The sequence below is a fragment of the Sapajus apella genome, unplaced genomic scaffold (assembly GCF_009761245.1).
Source record: "Sapajus apella isolate SASKATOON/1434 unplaced genomic scaffold, GSC_monkey_1.0 scaffold92, whole genome shotgun sequence".
Lineage (NCBI taxonomy): Eukaryota > Metazoa > Chordata > Mammalia > Primates > Cebidae > Sapajus > Sapajus apella.
The window spans coordinates 6,063,225-6,073,205 of NW_022437032.1; the positions used below are offsets into that span (position 1 = coordinate 6,063,225).

At 47.1% G+C, this 9,981-nt stretch overlaps 1 pseudogene across 1 annotated transcript; it reads left to right on the plus strand.

The window, feature by feature from the left end:
• Nucleotides 1–2,015: 2,015 nt before the first annotated feature.
• Nucleotides 2,016–2,463, plus strand: LOC116535128 (annotated as a pseudogene). The gene has a single exon (XR_004262058.1). The product of XR_004262058.1 is annotated as a 40S ribosomal protein S20 pseudogene (transcript).
• Nucleotides 2,464–9,981: the final 7,518 nt, after the last annotated feature.

Genomic DNA, 9,981 nt, shown 5'->3' on the forward strand with positions numbered 1-9,981 from the left:
ATTATATTTTTAAAACTTTTTCCTAGGCTGGCCGTGGTGGCTCACGCTTGAATCCCAGCACTTTGGGAGGTCGAAGAGGGTGGGGCACCAGGTGGATCACCACTGCACTCCAGCATGGGTGACAGAGTGAGTCTCCTTCTAAAAAAAAAAAAAAACAACTTTTTCCTATAAGAACTTTACTGGGATATAATTCAGATACCACATAATTTACCTATTTAAAGTGTATGACTTAGGCCGGGCGAGGTGGCTCAAGCCTGTAATCCCAGCACTTTGGGAGGTCGAGGCAGGTGGATCACAAGGTCAAGAGATCGAGACTATCCTGGCCAACATGGTGAAACCCCATCTCTACTAAAAATACAAAAATTAGCTGGGCACGGTGGTGTGCGCCTGTAGTCCCAGCTACTTGGGAGGCTGAGGCAGGAGAATTGCTTGAACCTGGGAGGTGGAGGTTGCAATGATCAGAGACCGTGCCACAGCCCTCCAGCCCAGTGCCTGGCAACAGAGTGAGACTCTGTCTCTCACACACACACACACAAAAAGTGTATGACTTAATGGGTTTTCACACATTTGGAGTTGTGCAGCCAAATCCCCAATCAATTTCAGAGCATTTTCACTGCTCCCAAAAGAAACCCCATACCCATTAGCAGTCAATCCCCTTTTTTTTTTTCCAAAATACCCCTGCCCTGGCAACCACTAATCTACTTTCTGCTTCTATAGATTTGCCTGTACTGGACATTTCATATAAATGAAATCATGTAACATATGCTCTTTTTATTTTTTTTTTTTTTTTTTTTTGAGACGGAGTTTCGCTCTTGTTACCCAGGCTGGAGTGCAATGGCGCGATCTCGGCTCATCGCAACCTCCGTCTCCTGGGTTCAGGCAATTCTCCTGCCTCAGCCTCCTGAGTAGCTGGGATTACAGGCACGCGCCACCATGCCCAGCTGATTTTTTGTATTTTTAGTAGAGACGGGGTTTCACCATATTGACCAGGATGGTCTCGATCTGTTGACCTCGTGATCCACCCGCCTCGGCCTCCCAAAGTGCTGGGATTACAGGCTTGAGCCACCGCGCCCGGCCATATGCTCCTTTATAATGTTCTTTTGTTTCTGTTTTGTTTTGTTTTAGAAACAGTCTTGCTCTGTCACCCAGGCTGGAGTGCAGTGGCGTAATCTTGGCTCTCTGAAACCTCCACCTCCCAGGTCGAAGCAATTGTCCTGCCTCAGCCTTCTGAGTGGCTGGGACTACAGGTGCACGCTGCCATGCCCAGCTAATTTTTTGTATTTTAGGAGACACGGGGTTTCACCATATTGCCCAGGTTGGCCTCAAACTCCTGAGCTCAGGCAATCCGCTCACTTCGGCCTCCCAAAGTGCTGGGATTATAGGCATGAGCCACTGCACCCAGCCTGTTCTTTTGTTTAACACGTTTTTCCAATTAATCTGTATTGTAGTAAGTATCAACCTCTATTTCTTTTTATTACTCAATAAGACTCCATTGTATGGATTTATACATTTATTTATTCATTTATAGGCCGGGCATGGTGGCTCATGCCTGTAATCCCGGCACTTTGGGAAGCTGAGGTGGGCGGATCACCTGAGGTGAGGAGTTCAAGACCAGTCTGGTCAATGTGGTGAAACCCCATCTCTACTAAAAATAGAAAAATTAGCTGGGTATGGTGGCAGGCACCTGTAATTCCAGCTACTCAGGAGGCTGAGACAAGAGAATTGCTGGAACCCAGGAGGCAGAGGCTGCAGTGAGCCGAGATCACACCACTGCACTCCAGCCTGAATGACAGAAGGAAACTCTGTCTAAAAAATATATATATAGGCCGGGCGTGGTGGCTCATGCCTGTAATCCAAGCACTTTGGAGGCCAAGGCAGGTGGATCACCTGAGGTCAGGAGTTCAAGACCAGCCTGACCAACATGGTGAAACCCCGTCTTAAAAAAAAATATGTATATATATATACAGGCTCTTTGAGGAAGACGTGGTCGTAACTGTTGGTCCACACACTCCTGCTCCTGGCTCATTGCTGTTCGCTCTTGCCAAGGAACAAGTTGGTCAGGAAGCCACGCAGCAGCCATGGATTTTAAGGATACCAGAAAAACACCTGTGGAGCCGGAGGTGGCAATTCACCAGATTCAAATCACACTAACAAACCGCAACATAAAATCCCTGGAGAAGGTATGTGCTGACTTGATCAGAGGAGCAAAGGAAAAGAATCTCAAAGTGAAAGGACCAGTTCAGATGCCTACCAAGACTTTGAGAATCACTACAAGAAAAACTCCTTGTGGTGAAGGTTCTAAGACATGGGATCGTTTCCAGATGAGAATCCACAAGCAACTCACTGACTTGCACAGTCCTGAGATTGTTAAGCTGACGACTTCCATCAGTATTGAGCCAGGAGTTGAGGTGAAAGTCACCATTGCAGATGCTTAAGTCAGCTATTTTAATAAATGGATTACCAGTCGAAAAAAATATAGATATATATACTTATTTATCACTTGTCGGATATTTGGATTGTTTTCACTTTGAGGTGTAATGAATAATACTGCAGTGAACTTTCATGTACAAATTTTGTGAGGATGTATGTTTTCCATTCTTGAGTATATCCTGGGGGCGAATTGCTGGGTGATATGGTAACCCTATGTTTACACTTTTTTTTCTTTTTTCAATAGAGACGGGGTCTCGCTATCGAGGTCGCCCCGGCTGGTCTCAAGCTCCTAAGTTCAAGTGATCCTTCCATCTCAGCCTCCCAAAGTGCGGGGATTTTAGGCGCTTGAGTCACTGCACCAGCTTGTTTGGCCTTTTGAGGAAATGCTAGGCTGTTTCCCAAAGCGGCTGCCCCACTTTACATTCCTGCTAGCAGTGTATGAGCACTCCCTTACTTTTGTTGTGTCTCTGGCAAGTTGCTTCAACTCTCTGGGCCTCAGTTTTCCCATGTGGTAAATGGGGATGTTCTATAGTAAAGATTAAACAGTGGCTCACTGTAGTAAGTATCAGTCTCTATTGTAAGTATCAGTCTATACTCCTAGCATTTTGGGAGGCTGAGGTCAGAGGATCTCTTGAGCCCAGGAGTTAGAGAACAGCTTAGACAACACAGCAAGGCCTCATCTCTACAAATAATTTTTTTTTTTTTTTTTTTTTTGAGACGGAGTTTCGCTCTTGTTAGCCAGGCTGGAGTGCAATGGCGCGATCTCGGCTCACCACAACCTCCGCCTCCTGGGTTCAGGCAATTCTCCTGCCTCAGCCTCCTGAGCAGCTGGGATTACAGGCACGCGCCACCATGCCCAGCTAATTTTTTTTTTTTTGTATTTTTAGTAGAGACGGGGTTTCACCATGTTGACCAGGATGGTCTCGATCTGTTGACCTCGTGATCCACCCGCCTTGGCCTCCCAAAGTGCTGTCTACAAATAATTTTTAAAAATTAGTCACGCAGCCGGGTGCAGTGGCTCATGCCTGTAATCCCAGCACTTTGCGAGGCCAAAGTGGGTGGATCACCTGAGATCAGGAGTTTGAGACCAACCTGGCCAACATGGCAAAACCCCATCTCTTCTAAAAATACCTAAAAATACAAAAAGTAGCCGGGTGTGGTGACACATGCCTGTAATTCCAGCTACTTGGGAGGCTGAGGCAGGAAAATCACCTGAACCTAGGAGACGGAGGTTACAGAGAGCTGAGATTGTACCACTGCACTCCAGCCTGGGCGACTTATGGAGACTCCACTCCGTCTTAGAAAAAAAACAGAAATTAGCCGGTGTGGTGGTACACACCTGTAGACCTAGCTAATTGGGAGGCTGAGGTGGGAGGATCACCTGAGTCCAAGGAGGTCAAGGCTGCAGCGAACTGTGTTCCAGCCTCTGCACTCTAGTCAGGGTGGCTGCTTGAGAACCTGTCTCAAAAAAAAAAAAAAAAAGTGATATGAGATTTGAGGCAAGTGTAGCTGGATGCAGTTGCTCACTCCTATAATCCCAGCACTTTGGGAGGTCGAGGCGAGTGGATCACCTGAGGTCAGGAGTTCGAGACCAGCCTGACCAACATGGTGAACCCCCCCCCCAACACCGTCTCTATTGAAAAAGAGAGAGAGAGAGATTTGAGGCAGTGTCTGACATTCCAGGCTTCAGTTCTCTTCTGTGAAGTGGGGATAGCAAAAGCATTTTCCTCATAAGTTTCCTCTGAGCATGAAACAAGACCCAGCTGCTAGAGATAGGACACACTCAGATAAATGGTGGCTTTGGCTGGGCACGGTGGCTCACGCCTGTAATCCCAGCACTTTGGGAGGCCAAGGCAGGCAGATCGTGAGGTCAAGAGATTGAGACCATCTTGGCCAACATGGTGAAATCCCGTCTCTGTTAAAAATACAAACATTAGCTGGGCTTAGTGGTGTGGGCCTGTAGTCCCAGCTACTTGGGAGGCTGAGGCAGGAGAATTGCTCGAGCCTGGGAATAGGAGGTTGCAGCGAGCCCAGGTGGTGCCACTGCACTCCAACCCAGGCACAGAGCAAGACTCCCTCTCAAAAAAAAAAAAAACAATGGTGGCTTTAGACGTAGTCATAAAATGCCTCCAATTGAACAAAACTTGCCTGCCTATCTGTGGGGGATGCACCCAGCGGTATAATATTTATTAAGGTTCCCTTGATTTTCAATGTAAGGTTTCTTTGCCTGGTAAAACTCTGGAAGCTTTGTGGTCCAATTCATGAGGATCAGCTGACATTCTGGAACTATGGTGTGGATCGGGTGAGGGGATGACCTGATCTGCTGATGAATGACACATTGGCTGAGATACAGAAACTGTGCCCAGCTTGAAGTGAGAGAGCGTAAAAACCCCATGACTGAGGCATGGTCCTGGGAGTGGGATGAGGGCGGGAAGCAATGAATAGGGGTGGTTAAATTGCAATTCCTTTAAGTGGACTTCCTGCCTTTCTTTTTCTCTGACCTCATCATTTCCTCTCCCACTTCCTACAGTATCGATCTCAAACACTTTCATTTTCGGAAACAAGACATGACCTCCAGACCTTTGTACTTGCTGGTCCTTTTGCCCGGAGCACCACTTCTGGTCATTTCCTCCTTGTCATCTGGCAACGTTCATCCTTGAGTTTTCAGCTTAGAGGTCAACTTCTCCAGGTAGCTGTCTGAACTGGGGATCTTCTATCTTGCCAGTGAGGCATTTATGTCCTCTGGATCAGAAAACAGCCTGTCTCTCTCCATTTTTTTTTATTTTTTGAGACAGGCTGTGGCTGAGGCTGGAGTGCAGTGGTATGATCTCGGCTCATTGCAACCTCCTTCTCCTGGGTTCAAGTGATTCTCCAGCCTCAGCCTCCTGAGTAGCTGGGATTACAAGTGTGTGCCATCATTCCTGGCCTGTTATTTTAAAATAGTAAAATCTGTCTTCATCCTGGGATTGCTAAATAAATTAATTAATTAGGCCAGGCACGGTGGCTCATGCCTGTAATCCCAGCACTTTGGGAGGCCGAGGCGAGTGGATCATGAAGTCACGACTTCGAGAGCAGCCTGGTTAACATGGTGAAACCATGTCTCTACCAAAGATACAAAAATTAGCCGGATGTGGTGGCAGGCACCTGTAATCTCAGTTACCCAGGAAGCTGAAGCAGGAGAATGGCTTGAACCCTGGAAGCAGAGGTTGCAGTGAGCTGAGATCATGCCAATGCACTTCAGCCTGGGTGACAGGGTGAGACTCCATCTTTTCTTTCTTTTTTTTCTTTTTTACTTTTTTTTTTTTTTTTTAAAGATGGGGTTTCACCCTGATGGCCAGGCTGGTCTTGAACTCCTGATCTCAGGTGATCCACTCACCTCGGCCTCCCAAAGTGCTAGGATTACAGCTGTGAGCCACCGTGCCCAGCCTGAGACTCCATCTCAAAAAATAAATATAATTAATTAATTAAAAACAAAGCTTAGAAAAAATGAAAGCAGACATACTTATATAATAATGAATATAAACAATTAAAATATGTGTAGGTTAGAAGTGAGAGTTATTTTGCCCCTCCTAATAAAGATTAGCTGAATGCATGAATAAATGTCATGTCTATAAATAGATGATGAATGAATGATTGAATAAGAAAGCAGTTCTGTCCAGAGAGATCTCAGTTCAAGGTGACCTCCTCACCCCCTACCCACAAGCAGGCCAGCTGGTTTCCCTGAAAGTCTGGGCCCTGGGCCAATGTTTTATTTCTTTCTGAGAGGGACCCCTATCTAGGACATTTTTTCTTCTTCCCTTGGAACCTGGGAGGATGACTCATGAGGACTTTCAATGGGCAGCAAGTGCCCTGGTGACCATAGGGTCACAACCTGTTACTCAAGCAGGCAGGTCCTGGCTAGATCCCCGGGAGGTGCGGCAGTGGGGGATAAACAGCTCCTGCGTGGCCAAAAGCTGGCTGCTATTCCCCAGGAAACAGCTTCCGGCAGACACTCAATCTCTAGTTGTAACAGGTGGTGTGGAGTCGGCTGGCCCAGAGAGTGGGCCCAGGCCTAGTCCTGCCAATGAACTTGCTGTAGGGACTTTTCTGTCTATCAAATGAGGTGAGGTCCATGGAAAGCCTAAGGGTTGCCTGTTGAATGCTCGTCCTGTTCTTTCTCTTTTGCTTGCAGAACCCCAGTTGGGGTGGGGGACATTGGACAACAATGTGTCTAAGGAGAGGCTGGGCCTCTCCCCAGCCCCTGTGTTTGTGTATCCAAACATATGCACACGTGTGTGTGTGTGTGTGTGTGTGTGTGTGTGTGTGTAGCTGCAAACGCACAGGAAAATGTGTACGTCTTGTTTATCTACTCAAATCACAACTCCAAGACATCTACCTGGCAGGGATGGGTCTAGGCACATGATGACATTCTTCTCATTTTCTTTTTTCTGGCTTATTTTTGTTTCATTTTTTTCCTTTTCTTGTTTTCTTTTGTTTGGTTGTGTGTGTGTGTTTCTGTTTCTTATTTTTGGTTATTTTAAATTTTATTTATTTATTTTTCTTCTCACTTTTTTTTTTTTTTTGGAGACAGTCTCACCCTATTGCCCAGGCTGGGGTGCAGTGCTGCAATCTCAGCTTGCTGTAACCTCTGCCTCCTGGGTTCAGATAATTCTCCTGCCTCAGCCTCCTAAGTAGCTGGGATTGCAGGTGTCCACAACCATGCCTAGCTAAGTTTTGTAGTTTTAGTAGATACGGTGTTTCACCATGTTGCCCAGGCTGGTTTCGAACTCCTGACCTCAGGGGATCTGCCTGCCTTGGCCTCCTAAAGTGCTGGGACTACAAGCCTGAGCCACCATGCCTGACCTCACTTTTTTTTGAGATGGTCTTACTCTGTGACCCAGGTTGGAATGCAGTGGTGCAATAATGGCTCACTGCAGCCTTGACCTCCCAAACTCAAGCGATCCTCCCACCTCAGCTTCCCACATAACTGGGACTACAGGCAAGTGCCACCATACCCGACTACTTTTTGTATTTTTTGTAGAGATGGGGTTTAGTCATGTTGCCCAGGCTGGTCTCCAGCTCCTGGACTCAAGCAATCCTCCCACCTCTGCCTCCCAAACTGCTAAGATTACAGGCTTGAGCCACTGCACCCGGCCTATTCTCACTTTCTACGTGGCTTTGGGTAAGTCACAATCTCTTTGTGCTTCAGTTTCTTCTCTGAAATGGCAAACTGGACACCCTAAGCGTGCCTGTAGTCCCAGCTTCTGAGGCTGAGGCAGGAGTTCAAGGCTGTAATGTGCTATGATCACTCCTACAAATAGCCGGTGCAACTCTAAAAACATCTAAAAGACCAGGCACAGTGGCTTACACCTATAATCCCAGTACTTTGGGAGACGAAGGTGAACAGATCACTTAAGCCCAGGAATTGGAGACCAACCTAGGCAACATAAAGTGGGGTTTCATGTGAGAAAAGCTATAAAAACAGAGGCTATCGGCTGTTAGATATTGATGCTTGCAGGTTGTCAGGAAAGAATCTTGTAGGGAATATGGAACTCCTGGACTCTTTCCTAAAGGTTCTGATGCAGTGGCTCTGGAATGGGGCCAGGCCTCCATTAGCAAGGGCCCCAGTGACGTTTATCAGCTAGCGAATTTGAAAATCTCTGATTTAGGCCAGGTGTGATGGCTTACGCCTGTAATCCCAGCACTTTTGGAGGCCAAGGCAGGTGGATCACCTGAGGTCAGGAGTTCAAGACAAGCCTGATCAACACGGTGAAACCCTGTCTCTATAAAAAATATAAAAAATTAGCCAGGTGTGGTGTCGGGCGCCTGTATGTCCAGCTACTCGGGAGGCTGAGGCAGAAGTGGTGCTTGAACCCAGGAGGCAGAGGTTGCAGTGAGCTGAGATCTCTCCACTGCACTCCAGCCTGGGCAACAAGAGCGAAACTCTGGGTCAAAAAAAAAAAAGAGAGAAATAAAAAAAGAAAATCACTGGCTTGGGAGAAATTCCAATCCCTAACTTTGCCGTTTACACCTGAACAAGTCATCACACCTATAATCCTGATTTCCTCATCTCTAAAATAATAAGAATATAGCCGGACACGGTGGCTCACACCTGTAACCCTAGCACTTTGGAAAGACGAGGCGGGCAGATCACTTGAGGTCAGAAGTTCGAGACCAGTCTGGGCAACATAGTGAAACCCTGTCTCAACTAAAAATACAAAAAATTAGCCAGATGTGGTGGCAGGCATCTGTAATTTCAGCTGTTCGGAAGGCTGAGGCAGGAGAATCGCTTGAACCCAGGAGGCGGAGGTTGCAGTGAGCCGAGATCACACCACCGCACTCCAGCCCAGGCAACAGCGCAAGACTCTGTCTCAAAAAAAATAATAAATAACAAATAATTAAATTAGTAATAATAATATTACTAACCTCAGTGGTTCCTAGTAGGAGTTGACAACGTTTCTCAACTGGGGGTGATTTTTTTCCCTAGAGAGAAAGTTTTGGTTACACTGGGTGTGGTGTTGCCTCTGGCGTCTGTGAGTGGAGGCTGGGGATGCTGCTGAACATCAGACAACACACAGGATGGTCCCACAAGCAAAGCGTGAGGCAACCCAAAATGTCAGTAGTGCCAAGCTTGGGGAACTCTGGGTTAAGCTGATTAATGCACCACGTGCTCTCAGGAGGGTAGAGGCCAAGAAGCATTTTCTGTTGACTTAGCACAAACAAAGTTGCCCACAGCATAAAGGACTTCCCCAGTCCAGGAAAATGGAGTTAAGTGCTGGGTGTGAAGAAGGTCAGAGCCAGAGAGAGTCCCATTGTGCCCATGAGAGGGGGCGGGGAGAGTGGCAGTGGTGCCAGCAATCCCAGGGTGTGACCCACTGCGAGAAGCCAACTGGCTGGCAGGGGTTGCCAGGGCCTTTGTTCCAAGCTGCATTTGAGTAGCAACCTTGAGGTTTTTCCATAGAAGGTGGGTACTCAATGAAAGGGACTTCGTTTTCTGAAGTTGCTTCTTGTTCCACTTTTTATGTTAAGGAAATATTGACTGTCTAGATCAGTGCTTCAGGAGTGATTTTTGTCTCCCAGGGGACATTTAGCAATGTCTGGAGGCATTGACATAACTGGGGAGAAGAGATTTTTGGGCATCTAGTGGGTGGAGATCCGACATGCCTCTAAACATCCTAGAGTGAACAGAGCAGCCCCTACCCCTACCCCCACTCAAGAACTATTCGGCCCCAAATCTAGATAGTAGTGGTGCTGTATAACTCCAAATTATATGGTGAAATCCTGTCTCTACTAAAAATACAAAAATTAGCCAGTGTGGTGGCCCAGGCTTGTAGTCTCAACTGTCCGGGAGGCTGAGGCACGAGAATTGCTTGAACCTGGGAGGTGGAGGTTGCAGTGAGCCGAGATTGCACCACTGCACTCCAGCCTGGGCGACAGAGTAAGACTGTCTTTAAAAAAAAAAAAAAAAGGAAAAAGAGACCGGGTGCAGTGGCTCACACCTGTAATCCCAGTACTTTGGGAGTCCGAGGCGGGCGAATCATGAGGTCATGAGTTCAAGACCAGCCTGACCAA